Source organism: Cupressus sempervirens, chromosome 1 (assembly GCF_028749045.1).
Source record: "Cupressus sempervirens isolate cs-2001-9-10 chromosome 1, ASM2874904v1, whole genome shotgun sequence".
Lineage (NCBI taxonomy): Eukaryota > Viridiplantae > Streptophyta > Pinopsida > Cupressales > Cupressaceae > Cupressus > Cupressus sempervirens.
In genome coordinates this window covers 504,589,702-504,611,448 of record NC_143118.1, presented here as the reverse complement: position 1 = coordinate 504,611,448, position 21,747 = coordinate 504,589,702, and positions in this window count along the sequence as shown.

The window sequence follows — 21,747 nt, the reverse complement described above, 5'->3', positions numbered from 1 at the left end:
TTTTTTGATGTTCTACTTCTATCTCCATGTAAACTGGTATTTGTGAAAGTTTAGCCTTTTTGAACTTAGCCTTAGGTTGGCTTGACATGAGATATTTCCAAGGGATTTTGATCACAACTGTGGGGTTTTGGAGGTAGTGACTATGCTAAGTATACCTCCTAGACCTTGGGTTGGAACATAAATCAATTGAGAAATAGCAAGTTTTGGATTCTTTCAGGATTAATTTGGCTAACTATCTTCTAGGAAAAAAATGTGTCATTTTCAGTCAAGTAGATTGGTAGCAAAAAGGTATTTTGAAAAGAGCAACTTTCGGATCTTTTTAGAGAAAATGGGGTTTGTTGGTAACTAGACTTTTGTGGGGTATTTAATATGTAATAAGTGTAGGCAAAAGGTAAACTTAAAAGTATGGTGTTGTGAGTGGGCTTGCTAACAACCATTTCTTATATATGAAGGTGAGGTCTCCCAAAGATAAAATTTGTGATATTTTTGGTCAAGTAGGGTAAATGGCAAAGTATTTTTGAAAAAGAGCAAGACTTTGGGCCAACAAAGGATTTATAACTTAGGTTCTGCTTAGTATTCTTGTATTTTTTGATGGAATAAGTAGATCATTTTGAGATAAATGGACAAATTGGACCAACAAGACAAGCAATTGTTGCGAATGGACTTGCTAAAAACCATTATTTTGAGATGACAAAGGTGAAACTTTATCTCTTCTGATATGGGGATAAATGAGCAAACAATTTCTCAAATGACAAAGCAACTTTGAGAAATACAGATAGTTGATCTCTTTAGCAAAAGGATTTTTTTTTTTGATAGTAACCACTGAATTGTGTATGTTCAAAAAATGTTTTTCACAGGCCTTGAGCACAATTTAAGATAGTTCAAACACACACTTTATCCCTACAGTCAAAATTTGATTGTTATATGCTATTCAATAGCCCACAGCTTGATGTCTCCTGGTTCTAGTGCAATACTTCCCTCTAATTGAAGAGGTGAGTTGATACAAGAGTCAATCAATAAAGGATACACATCAAAGAACCTTCAAGGCATGACAAATAGAAGTTCCCCTTCTGCAGGAACAATGACCCTTGGAGATGAAACCCAAGTGACCTTATGCCTCTACACGGAGAGCACAATGGTGAGTAATCTTGAGGGATGCTATTTCCCTTGCACCATGAATAACATACCATGAAAGAAAAGTGAGATACTTTAGACTAAGAGGGTTGTAAATGGGTCTATGGAGTCTCTGCAATGGTTGTTACTGGCTGTGATCCACTTAAGGATCTATTCTGGACATGCTAAAATCATGGGAAAGTTTTCCCACCTTAGACTACCCCCAAAAATATGCTGCCCAAACTGAAGAGATGGAGTGAGAAGGTTTACCCTTTCCCTCATTTATATACTGGCTAGACTATTTACCGGTTTGAGCTTCTCACCAAATGGGATGCACTTCCTAGAGGTGGATGAACTTGCTAGAAGCACTCCTAGGTTGTTGTGGATGATCTTGCTAACAACTTTTAGTACATGTGTCATGTATTTTAATGGTCTTACTTTGAATGAAAAGAGAGAAGTCTAAAATGCGCTAAAAGGCACAATCTCAATACACGCAAGACACTTGATTCATTCTATTTGTGATGCTTTTAGATTCTCTATCGTACAACTTGAAGACACATGTGATTAGCATTCAGATGTTCATTCCAACTTGACAACGTTACCAACAAAAGTAAAATTGAGTCAACAAAAGTAAATCATGCGTGTGAAAGCTTTTTACAAAGGAGGGAATAAGAACATTTTCACTTTAGAGCATTCAAGATTGAATGAAGTTCATTTTAAGAACCAAATTTGAAGTGTGTTGATTTGCAATGTTTTTTAATACCCAAAATCAAATGTTCATCGCATTCATTCTTTTTAACCTTTAGCATTCAAGATTGTGCTGATCATGCATTCCAATGAAAATGTTATATTTTAATCCATGGCATTCAAGATTTGATTTTAGCAACATGTATTCAAAGACAAGTGTTTAAATATTCAAGTTCATTTTTCAAGAGTATTAAACCATGTAAGGAGAACCTGCAAGAAACATAGTTAGTGGTTTCATAGATGCTCCAATCTGCAAAGCTACAAAAGCCAATTTGATTAGTCATCAAAAATCCCAAAAATCAAAGCTTAACTATGGGAAAAACAAAATCAACTTTTTTTGTTCTTTTTCATAGGCTTAAAAATGCTTAGAAAAACCTCTACTCTATGGAACCATCAAAAGTTAAAATTTGATCTATACTTTTTTTTATTTTTTATTTTTTAATATAAATAATTTTTAAAATGGTAAAAATTTTTTTAAAAATGTAGACGAAGGTTAACAAGCGCAGATGCCAAAACTCAAAATTATAAAAAGTGCAGGGATTACCAAATCACAGAGATGCCATAACAACTACGGAGATGCTAAACTGCGAAGATGCCAAAATTGCAGAGATGCTAAAGCTCGGAGATGCCAAACTGCAAAGATGCCAAAATTTTGGAAATAGCAAAAATAGTCAGAGACGATACTATGCACAAATAGAACTGATGGGCGCAATTTTTTTTTGAATTTTATTTTTATTTTTTTGGCATTTCAGGATATGTTTTCTTCCTAAATGCGTCCTTCAACCTGCATAAACAAGCAAAACACCTTGAAACACCCTCAAACAACAACAAGCATTAGATCATTAGTTTGTAAAAAATAAAAATAGATTGAATATGGATTGAAATGGATGAATGAATGACCCATAGTGGGGTGCCACTAGGCATGCCAAAATGTATCACCTAATTTAGTGTTTGTAATATGAATACTAACTATTAAATGAAAGCATTAACAATACTAAGCAAGCTAACACTTAAGATAGGACCAAGGATTATCACCAGAAAAGGAAGCAAACCAAGAATGGTAGGATCCTAATGGCATAACACATGATACGAAGGATTTGTCCCTGATTAAGATATGTATGCTCACATGTACACTCAAGTTTTAGATGGATGGATGGAGTGGATGAAGCAAGGTTTCAACAATGAATTCATGGAGGTATTTCATCATTATAATAGTATTTTGGTAGTTTTTAGGCTCTCAAAATAACATTATAAGTTTGCTTCAAAAGTGGATGATGTTTGTCAAGGGAGAAGCTTCTATTTATAGGCCAAGGGGTAGAGGAATGAACAGTCAAGATTCAAGGATGGAAATATGGTGACTAGATGCACTCAAAGGGAAGCAGATGGATTGTGCTTGTTTGAAGCCAATTAGGAGATGACGCATGTCACAGGGTGATTGGATGTGAGAGGGTAGGATATGGGTTGGTCAAAGGAGTAATGAGGGAGGTTGAGCCATAAAGAGGGATGGTTGAGCCATAAATAGAGATGGTTGGGTCATAAATAGAGATGGTGAGGAGGAGGATGAGATTGTTGACTTTGGCTTGGGTTAGCAAGTCTTAACCCTTGCTTAAGTTGTGCACATGATTAGAAGATGGATTAGGATTAGCTTAGGAGTTGACTAACCTTGTTTAGGGAATGTGACAAGGTTAGGGGGGGGGGGATTAGGATCAAAGATAAGGATTGACATCTTCTAGAAGAGTCTAGGCTTTGGATGAGGATGAAGACTTTCTTAGAAGAGTCTAGAACTTCCTAGGATGAGGATAAATAAGGTTTTTAGGAAATAAATAAAGTTTTATTTATTTCAAGGGTTTGGGTTGAGGAGATATTTATTAAAATATTTTTTAATAAACATGAGGATTAATATTTAATCTTAATTAAATATTTTGAGTTGGGATTAGGGTTAGGAAATGATGGGATTAGCCTTTAATCAAAATTAAAGAAGGATTAGAAGACTCTGGAAGATGTTAGTGGTCTTAAGAAAATTGGCCAAGTTTTGGGTAAAAAATAAATAAATAATTTATTTGAGATTTTTGGTCAATTTATTAATTAAATAATTAATAAATAAGGAAATAATGTTTAAATAATATTTAAACATTTTTAGGAGGGATTCCTTAATTAAATATTTTTAATTAAGATAAAGGGATTTAATGGCATAAAAATAAATAAATAAATTATTAATAAATGATGATGTCATCAGGGAATTTTTTTAGAAAATAAAAATACTTTATTTTCTAAAGGATTTTTAGGTGTCTACAATTTGTACTTGATTCTCATTATCAATAAAGTAGATTCTTGTTTTTGTTTCCTAAAAAATGTCTCAAATGTGTATCACCTAATGAGATGATATTAAGTAAAAATGAAAATGAATGTTTCGAAATTTTTAGAAATTTTGTGAATGCCTTTGGAGTTTTTGAAAGTTTTGACTTTGTTTTTGATATTTTTAGAGGCTTAAGCCTAGGTAAAAATTAGAACAACAAACTAAAGTAGGAAAAAAACCAAAAGAAAAGGACTCAAAGTAGGAATAAGACAAAATAGATTTTTTTTGGTATTATCAAGGTGGCTATGACTAAGATTTCACTTGGATAATGATATCTTTTTGCAATTTTAAGGCTATTTTAGAGATTACTAGCTTGCAAGAAGGATCACATTGGTTTTACCACCAATATCTAGTAAGGAGTATGATAAGATAGATGAATGTGAAAGCAGATGGAGTAGAAGTAAATAGGCCATGTTGGATGTAGTAGTGAATGTTACCCTCAAGGAAAGTCTCCATAAGATTATCCAACTAGGGAAAATGATATAAAAATATAAGATCATGGTGTCATGGAAGGTAGCATGTATGATATTGACATGATGTCATAAAATGTAAGTAATCGAAGAGAATAGAAATGTCAAGAGGTTTCTAAGAACCAAAGAGTCAAGTGAAAAGGATAGCAAATTTTGTTATGGAGGTTATGAGTGAATGATTTTGGGAGTAAATATGTTTGAGGGGTAAGCGAGATCATGATAGGAAAACATGGATAGAAGAATTACACATGACACTTTTTTGCTAGGTTTTCATCATGGCACTTACCTAAGGTACCATAAGAAGTGGGTTTCACCATAGGAAATTTTTATTATTTAATTTTCTTTTTGGAAAGAGTTCAAGCCTTTTTCAATTTGAATGATGCTCCTATTAGAAGGATAAGTCATAATAAGCCAAGGCCATAGCAAGGTACACTAAAAGATGTTGATATGCTAATGGAAGGGAGATTTTAGGAAAAATAGAGGTAGATGGAGGATAAGATTTTAGGTTTGGGATGGATAGAAGGAGGATGGATAATAGGGAAGTGTAGGTTTCAAAACATTGTAGAAGAGTAGGTATGAAAGTGGGAAAGATCAACAAAGATACACACCTTGAAGGCTAGTGGAATGATTGAGTAAATATAGATGATATAGCTTGAAGTTTAGAAATATGAGGTAGCAAAGCCATTTTGGAGGAAGGTGGAGTGGAAGGTTGTGAAACCTTTTAATGAAGTTGTTTGGAAGAAGATGAAGTGGAAACCTTTGGAAGTTTGAATGGATAGTGACTAGTGATATCAACATCTTTAGAGTGAGCAACATGACCACGACCATCAATGGAATCATGAATAACTTTGATAGGAGAAACACCTTTGATAGGAGCATTTGAAGCTTGAGTATAATTTTGAAGTGGATATAGAGAAGTAGAAAAAGAGAGTGAGGGAATACTTTAATCTTCAAAATGAATTCTATGTAGCATAGGAAAAGTATCCTTCTCCATTAGGGATGGTGGAAGGATTATCTTCATCTTGCCTAGTAGAGGTGCATGATATAGGAGATGGAGGACTATGTGGCTCTTGAGATAGAGGTATGATATCTTGAGGGAGATGAGAGGGTTCTTGATCTAGATCTTGATCTTGATCTTTCTTAGAATCCTCTTGACATGGGCCCACTTCTAGGGACAAGGGAGAATGTGGTATTTGCTTGGTAATTTCTTGAATAGATCATGAAGGACTACTTGGAATAGGAATAATAGGAGTTGCAACGCATGAAGGTTTTAGATTTTTAGTATGGAAGAGGTTTGCAACCAGGCCAAGATTAGCTTGGGTTTCTTTCAGAGGTAACCCTAGAGGGTAAACATAGTTAAGAGCAAAAGTATATGGTTCTTTGATTGGTGGTGGTATGTTGGAATGCTTAGGCACTTTAGAAGATGAATACATGTTGGAAGAAGTGGAAGTTACATTTGAGTCATCACTAGACATGGTTTCATGATGCTAATCAAACTTGAGAGTAGTATCTTTGAAAGATAAGTTCTTAGGTGTTTTGATTATGCCATCATGAAATAAATCTTGGATTATATTTTTCAACTCTAGACAATGTGAAGTTTTATGTAGATTATGTCTATGATAGGCATAATAGTCACTCATAAAGTAGACTCCTACCATGAATTTAGGTAAAACATTGAGTTTTTTGTCAAGTTCTTTCAAATTTTATTCATAAGATTTTCCTAGAGGGGTGAAATCATGCTTTGGTTTAGGTTACCAAGGTCTCTCTTCAAAGATGTTTCTATATTTCTTGGGTGTTTGTGCATTGTTTTTATAGGGCTTGGTTTCAACATTGTAAGAAGTTGATGGTTTGTTGTCATACAAGGAGAATTTATTTAGTGATGTGTCCTCTTCTTCTTTTAGTCTTTGAAGTTGAGCACTTATTATTTGGAGTTGTACTTTCATGTTTGTAATAAAAATCACTTATTCCTTACTAGGAATGTTGGATTTATTGCATTTTTTCTTAGCCATTGTGACATCCTATGTTTCAAGTAGTGACAACCAAATTTCATGAAAAAATTCTCAAAGTCAATCTTGATTGATTTGTTTTCAACATATTAGATTGCTACAGATAGAGGAATGGTGTAATGTTTACTGTCAAAAGCCAGATTTAGACCATGCTTTGATGAGGGAGCTCAAATTAACTCACTATTTTTGGACAAATCTTGATAAAATTGCATGAGGAAATGACTCTAGGGTGAGTAGATGTTACTAAACAGGTGAGGAAACACCTCTGACAAACCAATTTTGATAGTTTTTGATAATTTCTAAGAAAATGCTTGCATGACAATTCTCACAGAACTACACAAGGAAGTACATATACCCATGTGAGGACTTAGAAAAAAATTTGAATTAGCATTTTATCACATGAGAATTCTCATAGTACCATGCGAGGAAGTGACATCTAGTTGATAGAACAAGGTATTTGACAATTTTGGACCAATTAGGTAGATTCTTTCACGAGGAAACACAACTTCATATGTGAGGAAGTATAGAGTTCCACATAAGGAAATGAAGATTGAAAGATCCTAACTTTTCTTGAAGAGATTGTGATGATTTTGACATTTACCAGATAGATGTTGAGAGTGTTTTTAGTTTTTAGTTAGATGAGAATGTTGTTTTTAGATTTTGGACACAATGTTGGTTTGTAAGAAGATAGTTGATTTCCAGACAAGGGATGAAGATAGTATTTGTAAAAAATTTGACCAAGGAAAAAGAAACTTGAAAGAATGGGGGAGTCTTGACCTTTTCATTTGAATAGTTTGGATAATTTGTAGGCTCAAAAAAGACACTCTTTATCCGTATAACTAAAAATAGCTTAGTGATCAAAATACTTGCCCACGCTAAGTATCTCACAAGAACTGATATCTTGGAGGATGAGTGAACCTCAAGTTCAAAGAAACTCCATGCATGTTTGCATTTTGTGGAGTACAGATAGTGAGTGTAAAGTCTTTGGACAATCTGGGTAAGTCCACTTGGATTGATCCCTACACAAGGATTAGAAAACTTTTGGAGTTGAATTGGGTAGCAAATAACTACAAAGTTTTTAATAGGCTTCCATTCATATTAATCCTTGGTGGCTTCAGAAATGAGGTTAAGGCTAGTAGCCCACACCAACACCTCAAAGTGCAAAAACTTGACTAGCAAGAGTAGGGGTGACATCGCCCAGTGCAAAAAGAAAACCTCTTCTTGATATATGTTATCAAAATTAAGAGGAAGAAATTAACATGGCTTTGGATATTTTGTCTCAATAAAGAAGTCTTTATTCACTAGTACATTTGACTCATTTTTTGATGAAAATTGGTCTAATTTTTAACCCATGTAGGTTAGATTTTCAAGCAATTATTGTGTCACTATTTTTGTCATCAAAATTTCAACCAATGCTTGTATGTGTTAGAAGTTTGACCAAGCATTTGGTTAAAAAAAACTTTGGTTGTTGTGAGGACCATTGGTAAAAATTTTGACTAATCTTGGTCAAAAGTTTGGCCAATGCTGGCCCTTCATTGACCAACATGCCAAACCCACAACCAATGAATTGGTCAAAATTTCCACCAAAGTTTGGTCAAATATTTGACCAATACTGGTCCTTGATCGACCTACATGCCAAACCCATGACCAATGCATTGGTCAAAATTTTAACCAAATGTTGGTGGAAATGTTTACCAAGATTGGTCAAAATTTTGACCAAGATGATTTATTTCAAAAAATAATTTAGTGGAAGATAAATATCCAAAGTAATCACCAAAAACAACTTGGTCAATGATTGGTTTGGATATTTGTCTTCAGGTCTTTGGTGGGTCTACCACCACCTTGAGATGAGATTTTATAGACCTATATTGATGGCACTACAAATGGCTATAGATGGATGAGGTTCTTTGGTATTGTCTATGTATACAAGTCCAAATGTGATTGTACGTTGATCATTGCCCTCTCATACCCTTCTAAATCAAGGCACTATAAGGAAACTTACAACATAGAATATAACCATTTCCACATAACCCATAATAGATCTAAAATAAATATGCAATTGAAATCCACATGAAAGAGAATAGACAACATACCCACAAAAAATGTGACACAATATATACCTTGGTAAACCCTCATTGAGGAAAAAATCCAACCTCCAAAAGCAATCATCTTCATGTATTATACCATTGCAATACAACCATGGAAGACTTCAATGTCATAACTACAACCAAGCAATCCATGTGAATAAGCATGAATACACACATCCCATTTCATGCTTCCAACCTTCACAAATTCTCCCTTTTCTAACCTATCAAGCCTTGTCCCACTTGATTCTTTCCCTTTTTTGCCTTCTATATTGTCTTTACAACTACCCTTGTGGCTGCTTATATAGTAGCAAGTATCACAAAACCACCAAGTGGCATTACATAAACCATGTGCTACCTAACCCATTGCACCCACATTTAATATTGAACATTTAATTTCTTTTCTCCAATATTAAATAATTACATGAAATATTATCACAATGTTACAATACAAATCATCAAGTATATCCCATGGGAATCTTTACATGTTGCATGTATATCTAGGAGCACCATTACATAATAAAATAAAATAATACAATATAAAATTATTATGCAATGTGTCCAACACCCATTCTCTCAACAATATCCCACTTGTTGTATACATTGCATAGGGTCAATCTGTAGCCACATAAATGAACAAGGGAACAATCACTCCTAGCGCATCCACCATCATGGATTAAAGTACACAAAGTGCTCCATCCTAGTACTTGCAACAAAATCAAACTGTTCAATGTCTCAAACATGAATAGTCTCACCTCCTATTATGCCACTACCACTAAACATACATAGAAGCCATCAATAGAGAAATCCACCCAACCCATTATATTAGAAGATCATAAAATATTGTACCAACTAAAATTCCAAGCACAAAAACTTGATCCAAAGGTAATCAGATGTATCCATAGTTGTCAAAATATCCATAGCTAAAATAACAGTCATAGCAAGTGCCAAACCCATCTAGTTATCCATAGCTCCAAAGGTATACCAAGTGAATCTCACATCATCAACATATCCAATATGTAACTTGCAATCAGAAGCCTCAAAATCAATACCTACCACATATATACCAAGAAGCTCTCACTACAAAAGATAATGCCAAATCTATAACCAATCCACTTACATCTCAAGAAGTGAATCCATGTACTCTCAAGGACATCCATAATACATAAACCAATAACCTACAAGAACAACTCTCATAAAAAATATCCAATGGTTTCCCAAGCTCTCCACAACCAATAAGTGAAAGAGATAAAAGAATAACCATGTCATCTCTCATATGACATACATGAGCACAAACTAGTGATCATAATCTCTAACCAATCTCAAATCCAATGTAAGTGAAAATTGAACATCCAAGAAAATAACCAAGACTAGAGAGAAACCATGCCAATAATAACCCGTCTCATGTCCTTTACACACATCTCCGGATGTGAACTATGCAAGTATGATATCCTCCATAAAAAAACAACAAGAAGCCTTAATAACACCCAAACCATACCATATAACTAACTATGGATGTAGGCATCTTACAAGAAGATCAAACTCATAAACTATTCCAAATTCAAGAAATATGCCCAATATAAGACCATCTCCCAAACTCAACCAACATAACAAAAACATATGCATAAGGAGATAATCAATGCTAAACCATCTCTCAAAAGAATCCTCCAAAACTAACTCATGTACCATAGCTCAAGACCTATATCCATGAAAGACAAGCATAAACATAATGATCCTAAGAGAAATAATGGGCTATACCTCTCAAGTAGAAAACCACCAAGTAGACCAAGAGTGGGGAATGAGAAGGCTCATCAAGATATCCAAGTCTCCAACCAAGATTCATCTAAGAACAATCTCCTTTCAAGTCCATATTAGTTGAATGCCTCTCAAAATTCTTGCTAAAATCAAATAATTATCCCAACAAATAATTCTCTAATCCAAGAGAAATCAACATCACCACTATCTCTAAGTATCCATGAGCACCTATAACCAACCAATCCATACCAAATCCAAATGCAACATAACAATATCATGAATTATCCAACTTATGATCAATGTACTCAATACCAAAAAACTAGAACCAAGATCATTGTCATAATTCCAACCATGGCCTCAAGAACATAAACATGACAACATGATCTAACCATCTCAACCAAAGAGATAACATTCTTCATATGAACATACTATAGCATGTCAAAACTCTAAATGCATATCAAGAGTATACCATGACATAATAAATGAAATCATCCTCACAACAAGGATAACATGTCAAATGAAAGCATAAACCACACCTTTTCCAAGAACCCCATTAGTCCTCAAGATGCAACCATCTCCACCCACCATGAAGAAAAATATCTCCACATACCATGATAACCATCTTCACACATGATGAAGATAACCAAGTGCACTATGCAAATGTCAAAGATGCTTCTGCAACGATAGGATCTAAGATAAACCTCCAACATCTACAAACACTCAATAAATATATCAATGCCAAAATGAAAACTCCCACTCAACCACGGTACCAAGTCACCTATGGAATCATAAAATCCATCTCCTACATGAAGATCCTTTAGGTCTATAAACACAACCAAAGTGTCAATACCAAGTGAAACCAAGATCTCCAAACCAAGAAGATACAAACTAAACCAAGAACTAGTCTTGTACTATCACAAGCTTCCACTAAACCATGTATCCAAGTTATCCATGATATCATATCCTCTAACCATGAGAATCAACCAAGGCATCAAACCATCAAAGAACTGAAAGTGTACATTATGAGTTCCTTAAAAGAAACAAAATAACCATGATAGTCAACCAAGAAGTTATACCACTATAACCAAATCAAGAATCCAAACAATGAACATCAAAGATGTACCTGTATATCCAATTATGTCATGCCAAAATCCATAGCACCATGATCACATCCATGAACCAAGCATCTGACTCTCAATATGTCCAACTTGTCAACATAAAAAAGTCAACCACAATCCTCCACCATGACTATACCTAGTAACAACATCTCATTCCTTCTACATGAAGAAAAATTAGCAAATTGTGTAACCTAGGGCATAGATAACCCAAATTCAAGCCACCAATCTAAATATCTATCAATAATGAAGGATAAATGGACAAAGAAAACCCATAACCAAGCTATAAATGCAACCTATAAGTATAGAACACTTACAATATTGCATAACTTGTAGACCCAACAAGTCATCATACATATCCAAACCAAACACTAATAACCATATCATCATGAGACCAATTTGAAATATGAACTAAGTATACAATGACATCAAATCCAAATCTCCAAAATGTACAATGTCATAAACTCATAATGCTACCATAGTCAATATATACCATAAATTGTTCAGATTAATATATCACCAAATAAACTATGCCAAACCTACATGAAATCTAAACCAATGTATAGAACTCTCCAAGTGCTTTTTATTGACTACTCGAAGTCCAAAATCTGACTCTGTATGCCCAAGTTATGCCCTAATTTCTGGTCAAAATAAATAACATTTGAATTTTGGGCTCTTTGAACTTGAAAAATGTCAAAATCACATAACCAAACCTATACCAAATTGTATTTCTCTAAATTAGCTTTCCAACACCTATAAAAAGTCTAAAATCTAATATCTTAACAGAAAGTTATGGCGATTTTACTAAGACACTCTTTTTACCATTTTTACCACAATTTTTTTTTTTTTTTTTCATGGAAATTATGATGGGATTAAGTTTGATGACCATCGCAGGTTAAAACTAAAAAATCTTTCATTTCCTCTTAACATGGCCAAACTAGGGCATATTATATATTAAAATTTATGAAAATGTTGACCCAGATCCAATGGTGATGTCTATTTTAACCTAGGAGGTCATTTCTACAAGCTCCCCCTATAACCCTTATTTAAATGAAACATTTGAATAACCCTTTTGTCCAACAATTTTACATGCCCAAAATATACTAGTATCCCATCATAACAACAAACCCAAAACCCTTAGATTTGCAATAAACAACTCATATATCTTGCCCTTTCTTTTATCCTCTCATGTATTCCCATTAATTCAATCTAGGGTTACAATAATAAAACCATAGCTTTGATACCACTTGTAAGAAAACTTGCAACAAATAATATAAGCATTTCCACATAACTCATTATAGATTTAAAATAAACATGCAATTGAAATCCACATAAATTGTGACACAAGATATACTTTGTGAAACAAGATACCCACATACCCACACAAATTGTGACACAAGATATACTTTGTGAAACCCTCATTGAGGAAAAAACCTAGCCTCCAAAAGCATCCATCTTCATGTATTATTCAAGAAAAACACCATTACAATATAATCATGGAAGACTTCAATTCCATAGCCACAACCAAGCAATCCATGTGAACAAGAATGAACCCACACATCCCATGCCATGCTTCCAATGTTCACAAATGTTCCCTTAGCTAACTTGTCAAGCCTTGTCCCACTTGACTATTTCCCTTTTTTTCTTCTATCTTATCTCTACAACTACCCTTGTGGCTTCTTATATAGTAGCAAGTCCCACAAAACCACCAAGTGGTATTACATAAACCATGTGCTACCTAACCCTTTAACCCCACATTTAATATTAGATTTAATTTCTTTTCCCCAATATTAAATAATTACATGAAATATTATCACAATATTACAATACAACTCATTAGTTATATCACTAATCCCCAATATTAACACATCCATGACACACAAAATACTTCTCAATTGCCTTGGAAATAATCTCCTCTAAGACCCTCGAGTCCTCTCCAAAATACTTCTCATTAATGATCATAGACATGAGCTTCTTGAAGTTCAAGAAGGAGAAGAGCCTCTTTATGTTAATATTATTCTACAGTAGAGCCTACTCAAATCGATAAGCAACTCCTTTATGAAGTTGTTGTGATCTTTTGAGAGAAAAAGATTAGATTCTCTTGGGAGAGAGAAGCTCAAGAAAAAAAAATCCTTTGAGCAATTCTCCAAAATGGGCCATATGTAGCCCAAGAAACCATCAAATAATTGTACCCAAAATGCTTCCCTTGTGAAAGCTAAGACTTTGGTCCCAAAGCCTTGTCATTCACTATGAAACACTCTCTTGCTAAGGTTATAGAGCTTATTATCAAAATAGAGTAGCTACCAAATTTGACATGCATAACTGGCCCATAGCTTTTAGTAAGAGAAGCTAAGATTTGGTGAATTGGCCTTTTACTTTCAAGAAGAATATGAAAGTTCCCAATTAGGGGAAGATTTCTTGGGCCTAGAGGAAGATGGTTCTTGTTATTAGAACTTGCAAGGACATTCAGTAGGAAAAAAGCAACATAAATTGTAATAAGTCTTGCCACAATAAGAGGCATGTCATTGTTAGCTCCATGTCAAACCTCTAATTTTATTTGTGAATTATATTGAAAGTACATTGGGTTACAACACTTTTATAATGACACCAATAAAAATTATACCTTGGGCATTTTCAGATGTCTGCAAATTTTTAGTATTGGAAGATAATTGAACAAATTTAATATTTTGAATTTAATTTATCTATCATCTTGTATATCTCTGGCAATCAAGATTCTCACATTGTACATCTCATTTTACACAATATACTATAACATGATATTAATACTTATAGAAAGTGAATTTTTTTAGATCAAGTCACAATTAGAGATAATAATGAAACATTTCTTCTTCCAATGACCTAGTCCACAATCAAGTCTATGTAATTATCTTTATAAAAGCATCATATAAACTAAAAAAGAAGTCCAACTCTCATCTTCCATTGGTTTTATAGAATATGAAAACTCTTTCTAATAACTATGTAAATGTAGCTATCTCAAATTAAAATACTATCAATGATTACTAACTTAAGGTCGCTCTTCAACTGTGCTACAACTATACATCAAAAACAAGTTATGCAGAAAAATTATATTTTTCAAACAATTTTTTGCAAAAAGAATTAAAAAGACAACCCATTACACCACATGCCTTTTATCAATATATTTCACTCGCTCCTCCCTTTGGCTGCTACCTATTAGCTCCCCAACCTATGAAGTAGTGCACATATCATTGGGTTTAGCTCAATCCCAAAGAATTACATCATGGTTAATGTGCATTTTATTTCTTACATCTAGGCTCATTGCCTAAACATATCAGGAGATGAGGAACCTACCTTTGGTACAGGTACATCTATAGCAACAACAATCCTATCATCTTCATTGAGTTGCATGCAAAATGCCTTGATTATCTTTGGATAGTTGTACACAATAATTGGCTTTTTAAATATCACCTTAGTTAAATATCTACATCAATTGCATACTAAAAATATCACACAGTTTCCCAAGAGCTAGATCCAACACTCTCATGAAAGTGAATAGTGCATGTATGATCATTTTTTATGTCAATGATTCTAGCATATTCCAGGAAAATATATGGGAATGTTATGCTTTGCATACCTTTCATGCTCTAATATTAAATAATTGCCCCATTCTACCTTGTTCTCAAATTTCTTATCAGTGACCTCTATATTTGCAAACATATACAAAATTCTCAAGTCCTTATTGTCTTTAAAGTTTGATAAGTCAAGAAGTGTAAATGATAATATATGCCTATAACTACTTGAAAAATAAGTATAACATTCTCTAATAGTTGAACAACCTCTCTATAGGTAATTCATTTAAATAGAGTTGAAATTAATTTGTGAAGACAATCTATGGCAGTTTGGTTGATTCTTTGGTTTATGAATTTTATAACATCAAAGCAATTATCAAGCAACCATTGACAAAAAAATTTCACATAATCTTCTGCAAAACTCATGTCATCTTGCAAATGAGATTACAAAACATTCTATAGTCAAATCAACCATATAGTATTTGTAAGATTTTATCAATCTTCATCATCCCAATATCATTTAAGATCTACACTAGTTATTTAAATCAAATTAAAAGATCTCAATTTATTTAGAGTATTTTTTTCTCAGGACATCAATTGTGAGAACCCAATTTACTGTAAATCACATCAGATAACATGCAAAAATGAGTAGAGCAAACCATTGACATCCTCCCCCAGCCATGCATCCATAAATAAAATTAATGAAAAATAATACTACTAGCATAGACATACTAAACACATATATCTATCAATTTTGGACATATATAATTTGAAAAAGATAACATTCATTAATTTGCATTCAAATCTCTCTTCTTCCAATTTGGGTGAGCCCCCCCTCAAGAGGATCACTTTTCTGACAAGTTCAAGGAAGTAAATGAGGATTAAACTAACTTTGATTAGTATTATCCCTCTTCATAATTGTTTATTTTATTTTTACACTACTTCACACATAATTTGGTCATTCTTAACTCTCATAGACAAACAAATTTTTGTAAGGGATTTATGGATGCATAATGATAACACTCACCAACACAAAATTCTCTGAGTTGATCCTCATATATGTTGCACATGGCTACTACCATTTGTGTCATACTATCATAAATTTGGGATTTAAAGTTAGGATTAATTGTAAAATGCCAAAGGTATAAATTTTGAAACAATAGGTCAAGAAATTAAAAGTAGAAGGCATAACATACTAACTTTGTATATGTTGGTTCACCTGTTACTATAATAGTATTATGTGTTATGCATGAGACTCAACATTACATGTATGAACAAAGTTTAATTGTATTTTGATTCTCTCTTTATCTATGTGTGGTGTTCTTGATAGAGTACATGCATAGTGGAAGGGTGACTGAAAAGGCAGATGTGTATAGTTTTGGAGTTCTTCTCCTTGAACTTTTGAACGAGAAATGTCCAATTGATTTGACATTCATAGAGAAAGAGCTAATATTTTTGGAGAATGTGTGTATCAAAAATTTGAAACACAAAGATAAAAATACACAATGCAGGTAATGACATGCAATATCTTGGGAACTAGGGCCATTGTCAATAAATTTAAATAAATAGATTACCTCTAAGCCAAGCCTCCAATAATTGAGATTTCCCCTTTGTCCCCAACATTCAATCATTGAAGCAAACCTATTAGCATGTCAGAGCATTCTTTAGCTTGACATTACCAGTCAGAGTCATATGGAAAGAGAGTTCAATAAAGCAATATCACAATGGAAACTTCAAGACTACAAACTTTCCATGAGTGTCCGAAACTTAATATAATAGTATCATTTTTTTTATATCATGAGGTAATTGACATATAGAAAAGTGGAATCATAAAATAATCATTCAATGGAAACTAAAATATGAATAATTTATAAAATAAACAACAAATAGGGATACTTCATATTATCATCATTAACACATTTCCCTAAAAATTGTATTGGATGGTATATACGACATAACAATGCTCAAAATTACCATTAATTTATAATTAGCCAAATTTGTAATAAACTCTAACCACACAAAAAGATTTATAAATCATGAAGTCATGAAGTCATCTAGGCCTACGGTATCAAAAAATAAACATAATGGTATCATATGATAGTTAAGTCTAAACCTCAAGTAACCATTAAAGGAAAATAGGGGACCTCATTGAAAGATTTTTGATGGAAACTAAAGCATCCCAAAACACTAGAATTAGGATCATTCACATAAGAGCTACCAAGGAACATGAGGACTTTATATTGCAAGCATTAAACTAAAGAAAATGACAAGAAAAATTATTTTAAATAGGAATAGTACTAAATAGCATATAACACATTGTGTAAAGCCTTTTCTACAAAAAATAAAATCTAATGTCAGTGGTGTCCCTAGGACTATGAGAAATTAAATATAACTGTAGGACCAAAAAATGAGCTAATATCTAACATAATTTGAGAAAATCACAAACTCAATAAACATACATTGATAACATCTATTCTACCATGAAAGCCAAATAACTAAAGAAAGCAACACAAGTTAAAACACCTCTTTCATTTGTAGCTCCAATTGCCTATAATGCACATAATTAGGAAGTAAAAGTCTATGATAATGTTGATGATATGAGAGTACTAGAAGAAGTTATTTGAAGCATAAAGAGGCAAAGAAGTTAGGATCTCAAGACTTAGGACTAAAGGAACTCAAAGGACCAAAAATGAGAGGAAGAATGCAAAATTTATAATCAACATGCAAGGTGAGAGCATTGGACCTGTCACCTTGGATATGAAACTTGGCAAGAGATTCCTTTGAGAATCTATGACACATATGACATAAGATGCCAAATTTAGGATTGTATGATGCTTGGAAGTAATACATGGCTAAAAATGGAAGAGGATCTATAATGTGTCACATGACACCTCAAACCCACTTAAAGCCAAGAATCTATGACAATGGAAGGAAAATATAGACATGCATAAGGAAATAAGAATATATGGATTATGAAATATCTTAGCCAAGTGTAAATGGAGAATCCATGATGTCTCATGCCCATGTTTCATGACGATGTCAAGATTGTGTCAATATTATGTGGAATATTTGCATTAAAAATCCATATATACCATAAATAGAAATTAGTAAAATAGAAATCATGAATGAAAATGGGAGTTAGGAAATTGTGAATTCCCATAGTTTGTGAAGAAGAATTAATTAATTAATAAAATATAAATTAATTGAAAAGGTTACTTAGGAAGTATGGGTTATTTAATCCTATAGAGAAAATTAGTAAATGATTGGTCAATTTGATTAAATAAGTGTGACAATATCCTTTGATGAAAATGTGATGATTATGCAAATTGACTAGGATGATAATGGATAGACCAAAGCCATGGTCAAATTAATTGGTTGACTAAAATTGATAATTTTCCAAGGATACATGACATGAATTAAGGACATGTAACATTTAATCGATATCGTATATGCTATAGGATCAAGATTGATTGATATGGTCGATCATTATAATATCAACAAATGCTATCAATTTTATTCAAATGGTTTGATGATGTCATGATCTAACATTGAGGGACTTGATAATGTCAATTATTAAATGATAAGAATGATGGTTTGACCTAGCACTAAGAGCCATGACAGTACTAAGGTCAGATTGATAAGTTTGATAGATTGATAGGATTTTGAGGCACTGAAAACTACAATAATGCTTAGGTTTGAACATATGATGACTGATTTAAGGTATCTAACATGTTTTAGAAGGATTATGGTTGATTTTAGGTAGATTTGGGGTGATTCTATGTTGATTTGATATGATTTTGATGATGTTGATATGGTTTTGGGTTGATTAGATATGATTATGAAAAGATATGCCAATGACGCACAAGAGGATATAAATGATAAAGAGTATTCTTGAGATATAATAAATTTGACCAAAAGATTAGAATTAGTGAAATGATGAAATGGGATGAGTTAGTATGAAATAGTAATGAAACCATAAACATGAACCATTTTTGAGCATCTACATTTTTCCCCTCTTTGATACAGTGTAATTTAGAGTGTTGTGTCAAAGAACCCTAATGAAAAAGCCAAAAATGCATGCCCTAGTAATGGTTGTATATATTGGTGCCCCCTCTATAAATTAACCAACATGGACATATGATAGGTCAATTTTTTTGACAATGAGAAAACAAAACCATTGCAACTAACAGATCACAAATGAGAGCTTAAACGTGAAAGTTATGGGCTCTGGAGTGCAAAATGGCATTGTGACCAACATAGAAAGTGGCTCTTGCACATCCATCTAGGTAGAAATAGACTATAAAGGGGCTTAGAGAGTGTTTGAAAGTCATTTTCAGCCAGACATTTGGTAGAAAAGAGCTTTGAAACAAGTAGAATGGACTGATTACCCAAGTAGCAACATCATGACGAATGAGTGCATACCTACTAGTGATGAGAAGGCATAGGGCCTCTAGTGAGTACATATAAGACATTTTTATGTATTTTATGCTTTTCTATACTTTTGATGCATTTAGGAGTCAATAGGAAGTCAAACGGGGGTCAAATGAGGTCCCAACACTAGTTTAGGGTATCAAAATACCCCTACTGTGCCCAAAACATAGACAACTACATAGTGGGTGCACTTGGCATGACCAAGAGCACACTAAGTGTACTCAACATGACCAAGTGCACCATGGGCATAGTTGGGGTGCCTAATTGTGCCCTACGATGCTATGAGGCTTTGAACAGGGTCTAGATAAGCTTGAATCAACCCAAAACTTGGGTTACACTAGTAATACCCTAGGATGATGTTAGAAAAGGGTTAGGACTCAATAAAATATGGTCAAACTTGGTCAAAATTAGGGAAAATGTACATCAAACCCTAGTTAGATGCTAATAAAGAGTGATGCAAAGGGCATGAAAGAGTGCAAATAGACTCAAAACAACCTAAAACTTGGACCACATGTTCAAAAACCTAGGAAGAGTTGAAAAAATAGGTCAACTTAGGTCAACATGGTTAGAAAAAAGTCAAACCTAGTCAAAATGGAGTCAAAGTAGGTCAAACTTAGGTTAAATGTAGGTTAAACTGGATACAAAGCCATTTAAGGTTGACATAGGCAACATGGTTATGTAGGAGGAGCTGTCCCTGTTATGGATGAGAGGACATAGGCCTCAGAGCATGATGATACTTCATCAAATGACTACTAGTGAGTGAGATATCTTAGCAAGACTTGGTCTGTATCATATCACATTTATGCAGGAGGTGAGAGGGAGCATAGCCCTATTGATAGTGCTGATAGAGAGATGGAATTCAGAGACTGGTTCATTCCATTTACCAATGGGGGAGGCTATGGTGACCTTGGAGGATGTATGGTACATCCTCAAGATTCTAATTCATGGAGACTTAGCTATGTATGACCTAACTACTAGGCAAGCAACACTAAAATAATTATTCAAATATGGAGATGTAGAGCTGGGGATTCAAGATTATGAGATTGGATGGGAGCTACTGGTGGCACACCATGAGTGACTAATAACTATGCCTACTTAGTTGTTGGTGGACTACTGATACCTAATAGGTAGGGACATGGATTCCCTATTGGGTGGGGCCAGGTGTTAGAGAGGATGATCATGGATGGGACCATGTTTTCCTTGAGATCTTGCATGTTGGGGATGTTGTACTATTATCTACATCAGACAACACATAGAGGTGGTCTAACATTTAGTATTGGGGGTTCTCTGTTAAAGATCTAGGTGTATGAGCACATTGCAATATTTAAACTACTCATAGAGAGGGAGCTAGTGGAGTACATGCCATATTCATATAGTTATAGAGGCATAATGGCATAAGGATCACTAGGGTACATGGAGTTCTTTAGGCATCAATTAGATACCATAACACAATTTATCTAAAGACCTTACAAAGATTGCCTCAGGTGGGATGATGATGAGATCCACCTACCATACTATAAAAAGGAGCACTATCTCATAGGGCACATAGTGATTGGTCACCTAGTGATAGAGATGTACCTACCAGAGTGGGTACATAGATAGTTTGGGGAGATATAGGAGGTGGAAATAGGTCTAGCATTATTTTCACAATCTAGAGAAACACTACAGGAGTGGGGAGCACCTATCAAGATACAAGTGGCTTACATATAGCTGGATGAGTTACAGCCAAGGGTATAGGGAGTAGCAGTGGATGTGGTGGATGTAGGCACACCAGTGACATATGATTGATGGTTTGTATAGCATTTTTTGAGGTCCTTGATAGATCCAACAATGCCAATACCATGATTGAGATCATAGGTAGAGCAAGGTGAGGAGAATGATGAGGAGGGAGGAGATGAAGATGATGATGATGAGGGAGGAGATGAGGACAATGATGGGGAGGAGGAAAATAATGGGGAGGATGGAGAGGATACCAAGGTGGGGGATGATGATGATGCTAAGGGAGAGGATGAGGGAGATGAGGACAATGGAGATGATCATAAGGAGGGTGGGAATAGTGAGGGTGGGGATGGTGATGGGGATGGTGATGGGAGAGAGGATGGGGATGGTTATGAGGAGGGTG